The 20023-nt window shown below is 34.6% G+C and overlaps 1 protein-coding gene across 5 annotated transcripts in view; it reads right to left on the minus strand.

Moving 5' to 3' along the window:
- The window catches only part of ASXL3 (ASXL transcriptional regulator 3), a 174632-nt gene that overhangs the window by 43628 nt on the left and 110981 nt on the right, over nt 1–20023 (minus strand). The gene's annotated exons all lie outside the window — the stretch shown is intronic.

Raw genomic sequence — 20023 nt, forward strand, 5'->3', positions numbered from 1 at the left:
ACATGAGGGAGAACAAATGAATGTCAACCTTGCAAGGTGTTAAAAATAGGGTGGTATTGGGGGAAAATACAATCAATGCAAACTAGAGACTACAGTCAACAGAAACACTGTATTATGCTTCCTTTAATGTAACAAAGGCAATATACCAAAGCTAAATGCCTGTAAGAGGGGGACATAAGGAAGGGGTATGGGACTCTTGGCACTGGTGATGTTATCCGACTCTGTATTTTACTTTAGTTTAATTCTATCTTTCCTTTTGTTGCTTCCTAGCTGTCATGGTTTTTTTTTCTCTTCCTTTATTCTTTTTCTTTTGTCTCTCTACCTTCTTTGATGCCTCCTCCTGCTTTATAGAAGAAATAGAGATGTCCTTATATAGATAGTAGTGACAGTGGTGAATACACAAATTCATGACTATACAGGGAACCATCGATTGTTTACTAAGGATGGAATGTGTGGTGTGTGAACAAAACCATCTTTAAAAAAATGGGTTGATGAAGAAACCCTGAGGGCACTCTATTGAGTGAAATAAGTCAGACACATAAGGACAAATATTGCAGGGTCTCACCGACATGAACTAATTATAACATGTAAACTCATAGACATGAAATATAAGTTACCAGGATATAGAACAAGGCTAAAGAATGGGGAGTGGTTGCTTGTTATGAGCAGAATGTTCAACTAGGTTGACTTAAATCTTTGGAAATGGACAGACGTGATGGTAGCACGTTGTGAAAATAACTAACAGTGCTGAATGGTGTGTGAATGTGGTGGGAAGGGGAAACTCAGAGTCATATATGTCACCAGAAGGAAAGCTGGAGGTTAAAAGATGGGAATGCATAAAACAATGAATATTGTGGTGGGCAATTTCTGTGATTAACTGTACAAATATTAGAAATCTGTTTCACGAACCTGAATAAATACATGACACTATAACTAGAAGTTAGTAATAGAGGGCATATAGGGAAAAAAAACTATACCTATTACAAACTATATACTACAGTTAGTAGTATTTTAAAATCCTTTCATCAACAGTAACGAATGTACTATAACAACACTATGAGTCAACAATGGAGGGGGGGTGATTAGGTATATGGGAAGATTTGAGTTTCCTTTTTGTCTTGATTTCTTTTCTGGAGTAATGGAAATGTTCTAAAATTTGAAAAAAAAAATTAATTGTGATGGATGCCCAGCTCTATGATGGTACCATGGGCAACTGATTGTACACTTTGGATTGTTGGATAATTGTATGGTATGTGAACAATCTCAATAAAATCAAATTTTTAAAAAAAGTTAAAAAAAAAAAAAGATCCACAGAACATTCACAGCACTCAGAAGACCCACTCAGGTTCTCTTCCAGGAACTAACCTCCCAGGGTAAAGTGAACCTGAATTCTAACACCACAGATGAGTTCTGCTTGTTTTTGACCGTTGTAGAAATGGATTATACACTATGCACTCTTTTGAATCTGGCTTTTATGCTCAACATGTTTGTAAGATTCACTGGTATTGTTGCATATAGATGTTGTTTGTTCATTCTCATTGTGATAAATTTAAATACTGCAATACTATCCTGGAATTAATTTATCCCTTTTATTGTTGATAGGTGTTTTAGCAGCTTCCAGGTTTTGGCTATGGTGAACATACTAGCAATAACCACTTTTTGCTCCTGTCTTTTGGTAAACAAATGCTTGATTTCCACTGGGTATAAATATAGGACTTCAAATGCTGGGTCTAACCATTTTTCAATGTTTATAAGCTTCCATCACTATGATAGTCCCATTTGCTCCACATCTTCACCATCATGTGCTATTGTCACCATTGTGTGCAATAGTGTTTTGTTTATAACACTAGCCACCCTCTTGGGTATGCAGTTATATTCACTGTAGTTTCAATTTGTGTTTACATGATGCCTAATGAAGCTGAGCACCTTTTCATATGTATATTGGTCACTTGGATATCATGATTTTTGAAGTACCAGCTGAAGTCTTCCATCATTTTTCCAAGTTGACAAAAAATTATTAGTGTTAGCAAGTAAATTTAACAAAATTGTTGGATCACCAAGTCTATATATAAAAATCAATTTTATTGTTAAACGCCAGCAACAAACGTAAAATGAAATTTTGGAAAGGTACTATAGAGGGCAGGGATGCTCGTAAATATCCTACAATGCATAGGACAGCACTCCTCTTCCCCAACCAAGAATTATTTGGTTCAAAATGTCATCATTGCTGAGGTTGAGAAACACTATTCTACATTGACATTATAAAACTTTTAAAAAATATTAAAGAAGACCTAAGTAAATGGAATGGTGTAGAATGTAAATGGATTGGAAGAGTCAATATTATATAGATAACAGAGGTCGATGGAAACTGGGATCAGGGGTAATATTCATTATTTAGATTATGCTAATGGTTCCATGTATGTATACTTACGTCAAAATTAGCAACTTGCACCCTTACAATATTTGGTGTTTATTTTAGGTCAATTTTACTTTAATAGAGCCATTGATTTTTTTAAATCTCAAAAAGACATAATTTACAAAAGTTACTACACTGAGACAGAAGATTTAAGTACTATATTTATTAAAGAAATTGAATCTGTAATTAAAAGGTTTCCATAAACAGATCTCAAGGAATAGGTAGCTTTAGGAGTGAATTATTGCAAACATCTTTAAAACAAACAGTACAAATCTTATCCAAATGTTGCCATCAAATAGAGTACTTATGAAATCATAAGAAACAGGCATTACTTTTGCTACCCAACCCTGACAAGGACATTATCACAGGCCAATCTCTTCCTTGATCATAAATAGAAAAATTTTAAGCAAAAAATTAGCAAATTGCATTTACATGCCTGTGCATGTGTATATTTAAGTTTCTTCTAGGACTGCAAAGTTGATTTAATACCAGAAAAGCAAAAGATGTTGTTTACCACATTAAAGGAAAAAATAATCATCTTAATAGATGCAGGAAATGCCACCTGTGATTAAATCTCAGAAAACTAGTACGAGAATGAAACTTACTTACTATGATAAAAGTATACGTAAACAACCTGAAGTAAGCATCCTGCATAAAGTTCAGTAAATAGTAAAATCTTTATCCCCGAAACTGGAAATAAGATAAGGATGCCAGCTATCACCACTTCTATTCAACACTATATCGAAGACAGTATCCGGTATAATAAGGCAAAAAAGGTATATATATCCACTATGAAAGAATAAAAGAAACTATAATTATTATAGGTAACAGAATTGTGTATTCAGAAAATACAAAAGTTATGTACTATTAGTAATAGATGCATTAGCACATTCACTGGACAATATCAACATACAAAAATGGACTGATTTCTATGTCATCAACAATAAAAAAATAGAAACAACTTAGAATAGCAGCAAAAATCAGCTAATACACAGGAACAAATCTACTGAGAGATGTGTATGACCTTTCCTAAGGAAAGTATGAAACATATCGAGGGAACTTAAAGCCGACGTAAATAAAAAGATATGCTATATTCATGGACTGGAAGACACAATATGGTAAACGTTTCAATTCTCCCTGTTGATCTATAGATTAAACACATTTCCTAATCAAAGTTCATGTATTTTTATGGAAATTGGTACTAAGATTCTAAAATTTACATGAAAATGGCAAAGTGCCAGGGATAGTCAAGGAAAGAAAACAAAGGTGGTAGATTTCCTCTATCAAATATCAAGCCATCAATAATCAAGATAACATCATTTTGGCGGGAGGATAGACAAAAAGACCAAGAAAGAAGAATACAGGATCCATAAAAGAAGGACCCATATCTGGTCACTTGTTTTTGACAAATTTGCTATTACATTTCAGTAGGGGAAAGGATGGCCTTTTCAATAAAATATGTTTGGCAAACTGAATATTCATATAAAACAAAATGATTTCTGTCTCATTTACTCAAATTTAATTCCAAGTGGTTGACAGATCTAAATTCACAAGGCAAAACAAAAAAATCTTCAAGAAAATAACAGTAGAATATTATATTTCTCATCAATACACAAAAAACCTTAATAAAAAAGAAACTCAGGAAATAGGACTACATTAAAATTAAGAACTTCTGTTAATCAAAGGAAGCTACTGAGAGAGTCAAAAGACAAGTCACAACGTGAAAGAAGTTATTAGCAATATATATGATCAGGTACTCACCCCGAATTCACAAAAACTGCTGCAAATCAATAAGAAAAAGATGACCCAATTAAAAACAACGGACTAAAGATGAACTGGCAATTCATAAAAGGTGATATACAAATATCCCCAAACATAAAATGTTGCTTAACCTCTTTATTCATCAGAGAAACACAAATTGAAGCCATAATATAAAATTATAAAGACTGACAATATCCAGTAAGGACGCAGCATGCTGAGTGCTCAGATGCTGCTGGTGGAAGTACAAATTGCTATAACCACTTTGGGAAACTGTTTAACACTAATAAACAGCTGAACATACACATACTCTATAATCCAACAATCTGAGTCCTAGGCATATATCCCAAATAATTTTGTACTTAGGCAACCCCAAAAAACATGTATACAGAAATATTCATACGGTACTAAAAAATAGCTCCAAACTGGAAACAACCCAAATAGATGTCCATCAAGAGAACAAACAGTGTAACTATGGTACAGTCATTCACAGCAATGAGAATCAATTACTGCTACACACAACGAAATGGATGACGCTCATAAACACAATATTTAGCTAAAGAAAGAGTGCATACTGAATGATGCCATTTAATTTTTGGTGATAGATACCAGAACAGTGGGTATTAGCAGACGAAACAAGCGGCGTTTCTGAAGTGCTAAATATGCTCTCTCTCTCCCAGTTACATGGGTGTGCTCTGTTTTAATGTGTTAACTATGGTTTTACAACGTTTTAAAATTCTGTTAAAAATTTCACAAAGCTGTACAACTATCAGTTGAGCATTTACTCTATACATGTTATATTCATTAAAACTTTTATGAAAAGGAAGGGAAAAAAATATTTTCCTTCCGTTATTCTCTCCTTTTAATCAATAGATGACCTATGGAGCAGCAAGAAAGATAAATGTGGAGACAAAGGAAGACCTGGCACTGATAAAGTCACAAGTGGCAAGAGTCAATCTTGTTAGATTCCTTAACACAATGTAAGTGTAACATTTTCTGCAATTATCTGTAGTTTGGCATAGGTTTAAAAACAATCTATAGAATTCAAACTTGATTGTATTGCTCAATACAGGTCATATTATAAAAAGTAAAGTTTATAACTGTTAGTTGACCACATTTTTAGTTTAATAAAACTGTCACATACATTTGGCATGAGGGAAAAATATTTAAAGTTAAATAAAAAACCCTGCTATGTATCCTTGGTTTTTGGAAGTGGGTCTGTGTAAAGTTAATGGGATGGTATTCATAGGACTCTTCCTTCAACAATGGAATATATCCTTAATACATACTAAGAATGCAATAAATATTAGTTCCATTATTTCTTTAAAGTTATTTGGTCTTTTAGTATTATAAAAATTATGCAAGCATATTTTGCAGTCCCGATAATGTAATTACTTGTCTCTTAATATATCAAATTTATATTGATATATTATGATATATTGGTATATTAATATAATAAGTATATCCAAATTATCAAACTTATATAGTAATATTTGAGGATCAATAATCGCTTACTCGATATTGCTTAACAGATTTTTCCTGGCTTCTATCTTTTCCTTTCAATGGAATCTCTGAATGGATAAAACATTAGATAAATAATTTAAATAAGAACACAGAGTACAAAAAGTAACATTCTAGAAAATACCTCAAGAAAATATTAAAGAAAGTGGGGAAATTGAATCACTTGAAGGACTTCCTCAACCCTCCACCAATGCATCCTTCTTTTCTTTCACTCACCATCAATTTAATAACTCCATGTACTAAATACAAGGTTTTATAAAACAAAATATAAGTATTAATACATCAATTGGTTAAAAAAAATAAAAAAGAATCTGTAAAGGCTCAATGCAAATTACTCTGGGCAAGAAAACTAAATGAAACAAATATAAGTATCACTACCACCTATGAACTCCCACATTAGTTACTAGTGGCATACTTCTATTTTAGAACTCATCACACTACTTTCTAAGTAGTGTGACTCTCTGATTCTACTTCTAGACTCTGACTGTACTTCTAGATTGCAAAACCCTTGCGCTCAGGCACAATAACAACTCATTTATTTTATCTCCAGTGCTTATCAAAGAAACAAGGCACAAAGAATCAGACTCACAATGGTTATGAATGGCAGAATGTATTTTATTGGGACTACTAGAAATCTAATACTAATTATCCCATTCCCTAAAGAAAATGTAAGTAAAACGCCTCAAAATTATGGGAAATAATGCTAAAATAAAGATACAATCAAAAGACAAATACTTTAAACAATTACTACATTTAACATAGGTAATTTTAACAGAAGCTTTCAAGCTCCCTGAGATGCTGAACCAATCTATACTTTAATATCACTACACATATTTAATACAAGTCTCTCTTTAGAGGCCTCAGTAATATAAAAAGCTTAGCAAAACTGCAACTTCTCTTTTGGAAGTCTGAATGTGAAATGTAATATAAGATTACAGGGAGAATATAAAGCAATAATTTTTTTCAGGTGCTTTTACTGATAGAAATAAAATGTTATTTGATCTTCGCTCAAAATATTTATTGAATATCTACTGCATTATACCATGCACTGAAAAATCTATGCATTATTTATATGTCACTTTATGGGAAAAGTTGGCTTATTTAATAAATAGTGTTGGCATTCTTGATAATCTAGGAGGGAAAAACAATTTTAAAATAATATTTTTCCGATACATAAAAGTTGCATTAAAAAGCTAAAGATAGTGGTGTTCTACCTCTGGTATGGCAATAGGAGGAGCTCTGCAAACCTATTCCCCAGCAATACATCCACAGCTGGTTAAATTAAACAAACAAACAAAAACCCAAATCTCTAGAAATTGCCCTAAGGGCATACAGAAAATGAGGAAAGATTTATTTTAAAAATCTACTAAATATTGGTTAACAACAAAAAGACCCTGAGGCATTTAAGACCTGATTCCTTCCCTCCCCTGACCCAGCTTGACTAGCTGAAAGTGCTAATCTGGGTGAGTGTGGCCAAGAAGACGGATATACTATCTCACTGGGGATGGGGGAGAGCAAGAACATGTCTCATTCCTCCAGCTCTGAAGTACACAGGCTAAATTCCTGGTAAGTGCAGCCAAGAGGTCAAAGGTCCCTTTCCTCCATCCGTGACCTCTCCCAGGGTTGTGACTGTACCCCAGGTGCAGCAGTCCCAGAATATTAGAGCCCATCTTGTGCATAGGGTGGAGGTACCACGCCAGGAGAGGAAAGCCAAGAAGACTAGAGGGTACCACCTCCTTCCAATGTACTGCACCTAAAACAGAGATGTCACTTTTGCCCCCAGCTCATGAGCACTGGCTCTGAAATTTTGCCCAAGGAAAGTTCTTAAAGTCTCTTGAAAGTAACTGTTCAAGACCAAGGGCACTCTTGGAAACAATGAAAATTTTGGTGGCAAGTAATTAAGAGAGGAGGCTGGTAGCTCTATGAGAACAAAGGCTAAAGTGTAGGCCAGCTAGTTTAACAGAGAGAGAACCAGGGAAAGAGCCAGATAAAAATAGCCCTTCTGGGGTCACAACAAACTTCAAAAACTGGCCTTAAAACTACCATGAAAGGGAGCTTGAATTTAACTGGATCAGACTGTGAGCAATTTATGCTTCAGGAAACTGCTGAAAACAATACAACAGTCAGGGTGCAACTAATGGAGACCAACGGATGGGTAGAATACCAAAGGAAGCAGACAGTTTAGCACGAGAGATCAGGGAAAGAGACAAAGAAACCCCCAGGGTCACAGTGCACAGCTGTGTCCTCCGAAGAGACTACAATTGTTCTCAGCAGAGATCACCATGAACTGCTTAGGTGAAATCTGATGGTTAACTGGTTAACTAGGAATCCTCACCTCAATACTGTTGAGCATGCCTTCTTTCTTAAACATTCCCTTGGTTTCAGCAATGCACACTCCTGGTTTTCCCCCTACTTGACTTCAATGGCTGTTACTTTACAATCTCTTTTGCAAGCTCATCCTCTTCTATCTAAACATTGAGATTTGGAGTTATCAAGCCTTAGTCTTGGGTCCTCCTCTCACTCTATACACTTTCTATAGTAAATATTACTTACATCCTTGGCTTTAATTAACATCTATATGCTGGTGGCTCTCAACTTCTTTTAACTCCAGCTTAGAACTCTAGTTAATCTTCAGACCAATACAGCCAATCTCCTATTCAAAATTTCCACATAGAACCCAAATACATCTTAGGTCCAAGAAGTCCAAAAATACAAACACGCTTTCTTCCAGTTTATACACCTGATTAAATGGTACCACCATCCATCTTTTGTGCTAGCAAGACACTCTGAATTAATCCTGGATATCTCTATCTCCCTCTAACCCATCATAAGACAAGTCTACTAAGCCTTCTAAATAACTAGAATCTATCTACTTTTCACAATCTCTATTGCCTGTCTCTGACCAAAAACTCCACTCCCTCTCTAGATTAGGTCAGCTACTTTTGTCACATAATCTCAAAGAATCGTGTTTATTTTCTTTCAAGCTCTCTTATTTGGCAATCATATACATATTCATTTTATATTTGTTTTTTGTTTTTCCAACAGTCTGCAGTCTCCAAAGGAGTAGGGACTTATATCTGCTTTTGCTCACCTATGATCCCCCATGAACAACATAGTGCCTGGATTCTGACAGGCACTTAAAATATATTTGTTAAACAAATGACAGGTAAAGCATTAATACTGCTAATATATAAAGAAGTCTTGCAAAGTGATTATTTAAAAATAAAATATAATTTTTAAAAGCCCAAATATTAAAAGCTCCCAAACTGGCAAAGGACATGAACAGGCAATTCAGATAAGAGAGAATGCCAACAGCTAACAGGTATATGAAAAACTGTTTAAACTTACTGGGAATCAGAGAAATAAAGATAAAAGTAAAACATGAGGTACTATTAAGTATCCAGTCTGGCAAATGTGTTGAAAAGGAAAATGCTCACAAATTGCCAAAAGATATGTGAATTCAGTGACTTTCTGGAAATTAACATGGCAACATATAAATTTTTAGGAAATCTGCAAAATCTTTGATCCTAAAACTCCAAGTTTTCAAATTCAGGACCAATAATATAAGGATATGTGCACAAAGTGGTTATATGCAACACAATAAATACCTAGTGGCTAAACTACCTGAATACCTGATAATGAAAGCATGGTTGAAGAAAACGTAGTCTCATAAATATTATGGAATATTTTGTGGTTATTCAAAAGAATGAGTTAGATCTCTGTGTACTGAGTTGAAACGATGTCCATGATACACTGCTAGGTTAAAAAGTTGAAGAACATATTATATAGTATGATTATGTTTTTGACACTAGGAAGGAAGGAATCTATATACATGTGTTCAGGGGAGCACAGAAGATGACTGGTTTGCTAAGAGTGGTAAGATTAAAGGAAGTGTGTGTGTGTGTGTGTGTGTGTGTGTGTGTGTGTGCGCGCGTGCGCAGATTATCCAAAATTTTTGAACCAACTTCAAAAAGTAAAATAAATTTTACCTTTTTTATATACAATATTCTAATATAGGTAAGAGCCTCTTTGTAGGCTTTCCATTCTGTTTTAATGAGATATCTAACCCTCTACCAATTACCACTTTTCTAAATTATATTTTATAAGATATTTTAATATTTGTAAAGCATCTGTCATAACCAAACTTCTTTTTTAAACTTTATTGGTTATGTCTGCTTACTTCTAATGTCACATATTTTGATATTTTAAAAATATATTTTAAATACTATTTTAAAAGTTATTCTCTGACGGACCTTGGTACTTTTTTGCAGTTTTCTCCATGTTGGTCAAACATTTTTCATCAGGGTTTTTCCTCAGTATTCACCATTTTTCTTATTTTTGCCACTATAGGGTACTACATATATAAAGATATAAATAAGTCAAAAGTAAAAAGGATGGAAGATTCACTGTGTTAAAATTAGTTAACTAAAACTGGGCTGTCTATATTAATATCAGACAAAGCAGATTTCAGAGCACAGATTCAACTATGGACAAAGAAGTCATTTCGTAGCTAATAAAGAGCTTCAAAATGCATGAAGCAAAACTGATAGAACTGCAAGAAGAAATAGATCCACAACTATAGTCGGATGTTTCAAGTATTATTTTCTCAACAATTTATAGAACAAATAGAAAGTCAAGAAGGTACAGAAGATTTGAGCAACACTATTAACTAGACCTAACTGTCATTTATAGACCACTCTTCTCAACAACAGCAGAACACACATTCTTTTACAAGTACACATGCAGTATTTATCGAGATAGACCATAATCTCAGCTACAAAAGAGCTCTAAGTAAATTTAAAAGGATCTAAGTCATACACAATATGTACTCTGGTCACAATTAGGAATCAAAACAAACAAATATCTCAAAAATCCCTACATATTTAGAAAGAAAATAACTCAATTCTAAATATCTCATAGAACAAAGAAGAGAACAAATGGGTAAGAAGATAGCATTTTGACCGGAATGAAAATGAAAGCAAAACATATCAAAACGTGTAGGATACTGCTCAAGAAGTACCTAGGAAGAACCATGAAGTATTAAATGCCTATATTAGTAAAGAAGAAAGTACTCAAATCAAGTCTCTCAAACTTCTCCCTTAAGAAACTACAAACAGAAAAAGAAAAAATCAGTACAAGAAAAGGTCAGTTCCTTGAGAAGATCAACAAAATTAATTTTAAAAAAGATAAGGAAATATTATGAACAACTTCATGTCAATAAATTTGCCAATTTGGATGGAATGGACAAATTCCCTGAAAGATATAAAATACCCAAGCTTACTCAAGAAGAAACAGATAATTCAAATAGCCCCATACCTATTAAAGAATTTGAATTTGCAGTTAAAAATCCTCTCACAAATAAAAACTCTGGCCAAATTGGTCTTCCTGGAGATTTCTACCAAATTTTAATGAAAAAAAAAAAAAAAAAAAAAAAAAAAAAACTCCAATTCTACACAATCTCTTCCAGAAAATTGAAAAGGGGGAAATACTTTCCTATTCATTCCATGAGGCCACCATTGTCTTGATATTAAAACCAGACAAATATATTACAAGAAAAGAAAACTACAGAACAATATTCCTCATGAACATAGCCCGAAATTTCTAAACAAAAACTTAAAAGTCAAATCCGACAATATATAGAATACAAAATATCTTGACCAAATGGGGTTTATCCCAGGGATGCAAAGTTGATTTAATATTAAAAAAATCAATGTTATGTTTAAAAACTTAAAACCGTACACTCATTTTAATATATGGTGAAGAAGCATTGAACTAAATCCAATAGCTATTCCTCATCAAAACTCTAAGCAAATTAGGAGTATAAGGGAACTTTATCTGATAAAGGGGATCTATAAAGACCCTACAACTAGCATACTTAATGCTGAAAGACTGAATGCTATCCTCTAAAGATCAAGAACAAGACAAGGATGTCTGCTCTATTCAATACTGTTGTTCTAGAGTCTCTAGTTAGAGCAATAAGGCAATAAAAAAATAAAAGCCATTCAGATTGGAAAGCAAGCAGAAAGACTGTGTTTATTCACAGGTAATATGATTATCTATGTAGAAGTTCTGACAGAATGTACAATAACTGAGTTTAGCAAGATTGTAGGATACAAGATCAATGTACAAAAATCAATTGTATTTCTATATTCTGACATTGAACATTCAAAAACTGAATTTTAAGGCAATATCCTTTTTAATAGCATCAAAATATGTGAAATAGGAACAAATCTGAAAAAAGGGAAAACTGGTACAACTAAAATCTATAAAAACAACATAGACAGAAATTAAAGAACACCAAAATAAATGGAGAGATCTACCATGTTTATTGGTCAGAAGACTGAATATTTCTGAAGTGTCAACTCTCTCCAAACTGACCTTGAGATTAAATGCAACACCAGTCATAATTTTAGCACATTCACTACCTGTAATGCTGTTTTTTCATATTTTTTGATGCTAAGTGTAAGCTTTATGAAGGCAGGACTCCTTCAGCTCTATGAAAAACAGTCTCATGAAACATGACATCACCTTGTCTAGTGATTTCCATAGCCCACCATATACATACTATGCAAATATACCTTTTCAATCCACGAGTACTATACATATAAAGGAAGAAGAAAGTGGTTTAATACAGATACTGGAATGTTCCCCAGGTTGAGTGAATTTGTGCTCCTCTATTAACCACCTTATGCATGGGATTGAAATAAACTCTATTGGATTGCCTATTATGTATAATTACTTGCAAATCTGTAATTCATTCCAGCCTGTACATTATTTTATATACATCAAAACAGATACTGGTAAACTAGATTTGATATTCATTATCCAGTTAACTAAGGAACGAATAAGATACAGATGAAACCACTTCCCTCCATAAACATAAAGCCAAAATGGTGAGAATGAAAAAATCAGCATGGACTGCAAGGATATCTTTGGCTATGTGTGATTTACTATCAGCAGTATTGACTTAGGCAAGAAGGAATAATGGATTTCCTAAGTACTTTAAGATATGCTTTCAAAAGCAAAGAAAAAGCCAAAATGTCAGTTCCATTAAAATAATTACAACTGAAGTACATACTTACTTTTCCCTATAGGCTTAAAAGATACTAGCATTTTTCATATCTTTAATATTTATGAATTTTAATAATCTGTAAGTAAATTGACATTTCATTATATACGCTATGTGTGGAATAAAATAACAGTACAATTTTTAAATCAATATATACAGTACACAGAGCAATCTCTAAGAGGAGTCTGAGTTATTGAAAATGTATGAGCTATTTCCATGGAGGAAAAAGATGGAAAGCTCCTTCCCATTTGCATTTATAAAGGCTGCGTGACTTCTTAAATATATACACTGATGCCAACAGAGCCATCAGAAATCAATAAATCACATTCTCATGTGCTGTAAAATGTATGACACACACATTCATTTTCCTAATCCAAAATTCTCTGTAAAAGGGACTGTGTAAATGTTCCATTTTAGTTTAATGGTATTCTCCACAGTTAAAATCGTGTGCATTATTGCTAGCGAGTGCAAAAACCCGAAGAGCACAAAGCTAGATAGGATTTTAAATAGCCTACACAGTACATATGCTTCAGTGGCTAGCTATTAAACAGACCATCGACACACAAATATGAATGCAGAACAAAATTGGGAGATTAGTAAGAATGGGTTGAAATGCCACAATTACCATTTGGACAAAAAATAATAGGTGTAATTTATTTAGAAGCAGTTGGGAGATGGTCTTATAAGTATCTGGAGGAATGGCTCTTGTAGCCCTGATACCACAAACGGAAGCAGAGATGAACACCACTAAAAATGATACAGATGACAGAAATGACAACAACCTATTCATCAGTTAGGTTCATTTTGAAAGTGTAATAAAAACTTAAATATGACACCACCTTACTTGACATTTATTCCACCAGCTGCCATATATTTTTAAAAGGTCACAAAATTGTTCTATGTAGACACAGTTTATAAAGTACAAATTCTTAAAGAAAGAAGGAATCTGCTCTGTGTAATCAGGAAGCTCTAAAAATTTTCCAAGCACATCTTGCAGGAGTTACGCACAAAGGCTTGTCTGGCTGTAAACCCAAACACTGAAGTTATTCAGCCAATATCTTCGTATGCGGCCTGAATGAAGGACTAGCTATCATTCCATGTATTTGCTAACACTGACCAATGCCGCTTTGACCCCTTGTTTCTTTATATTTGTTCTCTTAACAAAATGCTGTGGCCCAGCAGACCGACTTTTGACCTTTGTGTTTACCTAAACCTGATCATATCTGAAGTCTGTTATTCTCATACTCGTTCAACAACATACCTCCCTTCAAACTCATGTTTTCCTTTCCCTGAAATCTCTACTCACTTCATGTCTCCCTACCCAGTCTGTACCCCATAATCAAGCATCTCATAAATTCCCTAAAATCCCTCAACTCCTTCAATTTGAGCCTTTGTAGATCATCACCCCCTGCAAAATCCAGCTTCTGGCACACCTGTTACCAAGATAAATGCACAGGTATTTAGTGTTGCAGGAAGGGAAAAACAAGTAGACCAACTCTGCCCACTGCCATCTAACCTCAAAGGGGTCCTCAGTATGGCTCAGAAGCCACTTTTTCCTGGGAGTAGAATCCCTATCATGGTCCATAAAGCTGTTTTCCAAAGCCTTTTTACTATCCTGAAACCCTCTAATCCTCTGGTCTCTGAACAGACAAATATTATCATGATCTGGCTGAAAACCCTTCACTTTGCACTGTTCTTTCCACTTTTAGTTAAGTCTTCACCCCTTCTTTCCTGCTGCTATCTTGGAAATCAGTGCATTTTTTTTTCTTTAACCAGCTTTTCCAGTGTGATCCATTCCTTCTCATCTTTTCCAAAAGTATGGCCAATAAGTATATCTTCTCTCCTCTGTCTTCAGTATCTCCCATCAACTGTCTCCTTAGTTTTAGGTAAAAAAAAAATATGCTAAAATCTACCCTAGCTTTAAAAATTACCACTCTTTCATTAGTCTCAAATGTGCAATACACACATACAACTTAAAACTTGTGTTCAGCTTCTTCTTCTTTATATCCAATTACCAAGTTCTGATGTTTTTATTTCCAAAATACCTCATTAACTAGGCATTTCTTTTCTGTTCTGTAATAGTGTCAGCTAAAGTCCTTATGTTTCATCAGGTATGTTGTAGTAGCCCTATAATTGACCTCCCAGTCTGTATTTATTCACACATCCATCCATCTATTCATTCATTCATTCATTCATTGGGAAACATTCACTGAGTGCTTACTATGTGCCAGGCACAGTGAGTGAAAGAAAACATAGCCTCTGTCTTGGGGTTTTTTATTCTCATGTGGAAGACAAAAAAGAAATATATAAACAAGCTCATCATAGACCATAAGTGCAGATAAGGAAATACAAAGAAAAATAAGATAGAGAAAAACCAAAAGAGGGTAACTTTACATGGCAAGGAACAGTGTATTTCCATGGTATAAAATGCCTCCCCATAAAATACCATTTAATTACAAAAGGGGAAGGAGTAACTTTACAGCAGAGAAGCTTGGCAGATGCACCTTAATCAAATGATTAAGTCAATATTACCACTACTGAGACAAATCAAAACTGTTCCACCTAATAAGATGCAAGGAGAAGATCACAGCACATTTATTGTATTTCTTCTACAGGTGCATAATCTGAATCTAATCACAATGAAACATCACACAAACTAAAATCAGCTTATACTCATCAAAGGTGTCAAGGTCAAGAAAATCAAGAGAAGACTGAAGAACTGTTCCAGGCAGGAGGAGTCTAAAGAGAAATGACAACTAAATGCAATGCCTGATTCTATACTGGATCTTACTGCTAAAAGTAATATCATGGGCAAAAAGTGACAAATGGCTACACTTCAATAGGGTCTTAAAATCAGCAGGCAAAAACGATGACTTAATTTCCTGATTTTGACTGGTTGCAGTGTGGTTACATAAGAGAAGGTCCTTGTAGAAAATACACCCTAAACTCATAATGTATTGTGGGGGAGGTGCTGGAGTATCAGGCTGGAAACTTACTCTAATGTACCTTCAACTTTTCTAAAAATTTATGATTATTTCTAAATTAAAAAAAAAAAAAGCGCAGGTACTCCTGACTTACTAGTCCATATGGGGGTTATTTTCCTGGAGCACAAAGCAGCGTGAAGAAGGAGTGACCTGGAGGGGTAAAGAAAAGTCACCCTTGCCAGTCCCCAATGACCTGCTAATGTCCATTTGACTCGGCTGCTGGATGTGATCTCCATAATGATTATCTCTCATGATTTGCTATTTTCTATTGATTCCCTGTCTCCTTTCCAGACTTCTCCTTCTCCTTCTCTTATAAATATATGAAGTTCACTGAGTTGACTGTGTTATCTCCCAATTCCATCAAGTCTGACGGTTTGCAACCACAATGTATGTGGCATTTTATCACCAACTTCATCTTCTAGAATCTCAAAACCTGAATGTAAGACCAATATGTCAAAATGAAAACTTATTACCTATCTCAATGTAGTGGACATTTTTAGTTGCCTGTCAACCATCACTTCCCCTCCCTCCATCCCCGAATCGAATGTCCTAAAAAACAGATTTTAAGGTATACCCAAAATCTACTATAGTCCACCATTTACTTAAGGTGATGTTGATCATCAAGTGTAGGCTTAATGTATCCTAACTTGGTTTAGGATAATTTTCATAATCCATTCTCTTGGCAAGAATCAGTGATAAGAAGCAGTCATGTGACCTAAATAGTATAATTAATGTAAATTTTAAGTCTTTTGCATGGAATACTGTGTCAGAAGTACTTTCTCATCTATATGAACCAAAAGGCCAGTACCCTTTTTTTTTTTTTCGCTTCAGGTAGCCATCCTATCACAAAAGGACTCAGTTTTAGAATAAAGCCACACCAAGAGAGGCAATTTTAAAATTGACTAAATAACTAACAATTCAGTAGATCCTTGGTAATAACTGAAACCCAGCTCAAACAAACAGAAGAGGCCCATCCCAACATTTTGTTTCTAGTTAACTGAACCAATAAATCCCCTCAATGGTTTAAGCCAGTTTGAGTTGAATTTTCTGTTACCTGCAGTACAATGTGGGAAGTAGAGTAAAATTAAATACAAAACTAAATGCCAAAAAGTTGGAAAACAACTGGAGTAAGTAAAAAATGTAATTTAAGATAAACAGAAAACTAGATCCAGAAATATAAGCATAGAAAAATAAATAAAACACCCAGAGAGGATGGCTTCATGGCAGATTGCAGCAGCAAGACAAATGGGAAATGTAGCTTCCCATATTGTAAGGATGTGATGATGGGATAAACAGTGGTTTAATATGGGTCCAGAGTAGGAGGCCCTAAAGGATTTTTCAGGGGAAAATCAGGCAGAAAGTTACGTGTAGTCAAAGAAAGCTGGGAGTTTCAATTTTTGTATAAATATGTGAATACAAGCATTCACACAAGTGACATTCTTAGGTATTTCATGTAATTACAGCCCCTCCCACCAGCTCAAATAAATCTATGTAACTGAATTCACACTTTCCTGCCTTCTCTACTCCTCCTGGCCCAGGAAAGAGTGGTGCTCATCCACTCTTTGATATTTATAAACTGGATGGAAATAGCAGCAGTTTTGGTAGCCTGCTGTCCCTTTCTGCTAGGAAAGAGAATTGAGCCCACCTATAGCAAGGCATGGAGAGGGGGCTCTAATTCCTCAGTATCATGCACTCACTGATCCACAGAGCCTCTCTATCCTCCCAAAGTTCACCCTAAGATAAAATCTCCCATCACCTTCCAGATCTTTAACAACCCCTATGCCAAGGATCATCTGTCTTTATTTCTACTCCTTCTGGGTTGAAAATACGTCTGGAATTCATCCCTTTCTTTTCATTTGCAAGACCAAAGCCTAAGGACAGACTCTTTCCTCCTATCTCCACTACTGTAATTGTCTCTTAACCAGTCTCCTCTTGCCTTATTGCACTGATGCCCAATCCAACATTCACAGGGCTATTAGCTCCTAAGAGAAAACGAGTGCATTTTATTTATCCTTTGGATCCTCTTCCCTTCCCCTAAGTCCAGTCACAAGAATATTTGCTTAAATTATTCTATCATGCTGTTTCTCATTAGAAAACTCTTTTGATTGTGCCTATTAGTTTCAGAAAAAGTTCAAAGAGCTTAGCTTGCAACCAGGTTATCAAGGTTGTGAACCATACTCATGCTCACTGGAGTATCCCACCACTTTCCCCCTCCCAGTAAGATGTCCTAGTCATACTCAACTACTACTCTGGAGCACAGCAAGCAAGTCTTTGTAAATGACACACTGTCTTTCTGTAAACTTTACTTCTCCTTAGCTCAACTTTAAAATACCTACCAGACTTCCAGGTCCTAACACTTTTTCCACTATAAAATCTTCTGCACTATTACTTTCAGATTAAATTTCTTCATTCTCTATGCCTTTACTGGACTTTCTTTATACTTATATTTTGACATTTATGTGACTCTTCCTGGTCTTATATTAAATTTGGTGTAGATTTATACAGTTTTCAAACTTCTCTTACAGTACTGAACAAAGTGTATTTCAGTGTGAGTGTGTCTTTATCCTCCACTTGAATGATCTTCCTCCACCAGAGTCATCCCTGTTTCCTCTGTATTTGCAAAGGCATATTACTAAGCTGAAGCTCTATAAATATTCCTTGAACAAATAATTACCTAATGAACTAAATGTTACTTAAGCAAAGGTATTGTGCCTTATTCATTTATATTTCTCACAGCGATGAGAAAGAACTGAGTAATAGAAACTCCTCCAGGCTGAATAAAACACCGGCTTTAGACATGAGCCTCCTGGGTTATCTACATATTTGGCTAAAGCTAGGACAATTTGTCATTCTTTTCATTCCAAAAAGATTTATTTGCACCTTGTACATGCCAACCCTTATTTCAGAAGCTGAAAATAGAGTTGTAAACAAGATAAAGCATACATATGTTGAAGTGGATGGAACAGATGCCTAAGCATATAAATCAGTACACCAAAGAAGTTTTCCTAATACCTGAACTACCTTTTCAGTCACACAGGTTTGAAAACTGAGAGTCAGTGTTTTCTCCCCACACCTTGCTTCAAGTGTTATTTGAAAAAATGTAAAATTGCCACCATCGGATGATGGTGATGATGATAGCACTACCCTCATCTTTGTTGATTTCAATGTGATTTCCTAATTCCAGCCCTCATTAGGCTTTTTTGGGAAGACTAAAAATGCCTTCTAACTATTTCTAACTTCCAGTTTCATGCTTTCCAACTCTAGCATTCCCATTTGAGTATTCTCAAAAAGGAAAACTCTTATTACATCATAGCTCTGTTCAAAAGCCCTCAATGGCTCTGCATTGCAGACACAGGGAGAATATTATTCAGACTCTTTAGCCTCATACTCAAGGAATCTTCAAAAATCGATTTCCCATCCATCTCTCCAGATTCATCTGCACTGTTCTTCCTACATTCCAGACTCCCACCAAATTAGCTTTTGTTTCATGCATCTTTGGATTTTTCTCTTGGTACTTTTCAGTCCATTTTATTCAAATTCTACCAAATCTCAAGGCTCAATCCAAGATTCTTAAATTCGTGTGATTTTTTGTTTCAGCCTATGAAAGCTCAATATACTTTGTGCTTTCCCCCCTAAGCTTACCCATGTATACCTCATATTTTGGGTATTTACACATATAGTTTGCAATAATAACGTATTAGTACTCAACCAGAGTGTACTTATCATTCATTCAATGTTCATTTAATAAACATTTACTATTATCCCAAAGCACCTAAAATATCTCATTCACAATCAAATATATTCTTGTTGAATGAAGGCACACTTTCAAACAGAAATGTACCCAAAATCAAAATAATCTTTTTCTAAATATCAATAATCCCCAATATGAGATACACAAGATTGGTAGCAAACTGCTGCTCATTATATTTTAAGTAGGCATAAAAGGAGATAGGTAAGTTAGTATAAAACAGAATCGAATACAAAGTTGGGAAAACTTATTCAAAGTAATACGGAAATATTGATTCAATCTTGCCAACTTCAATACAGGGATGTGCGTATCATTTTGAAATACAAATTCATAAACACACATGCATCATGTCCATCAATTAGAAACTATATACTGTGTCTAAAGTTATTGGAATAAGAATCATAAAGAAATGTTTCCTAGATACCATTTAATAATTTCTGTGAAATTTAATAAAAGTTTACATGATGAATTTTTTTTTTCTTCTCTTTCTAAGGAAACAGCCTTGGATGATGATTGATGCCTGCTAT

Source organism: Choloepus didactylus, chromosome 16, assembly GCF_015220235.1.
Source record: "Choloepus didactylus isolate mChoDid1 chromosome 16, mChoDid1.pri, whole genome shotgun sequence".
NCBI lineage: Eukaryota > Metazoa > Chordata > Mammalia > Pilosa > Megalonychidae > Choloepus > Choloepus didactylus.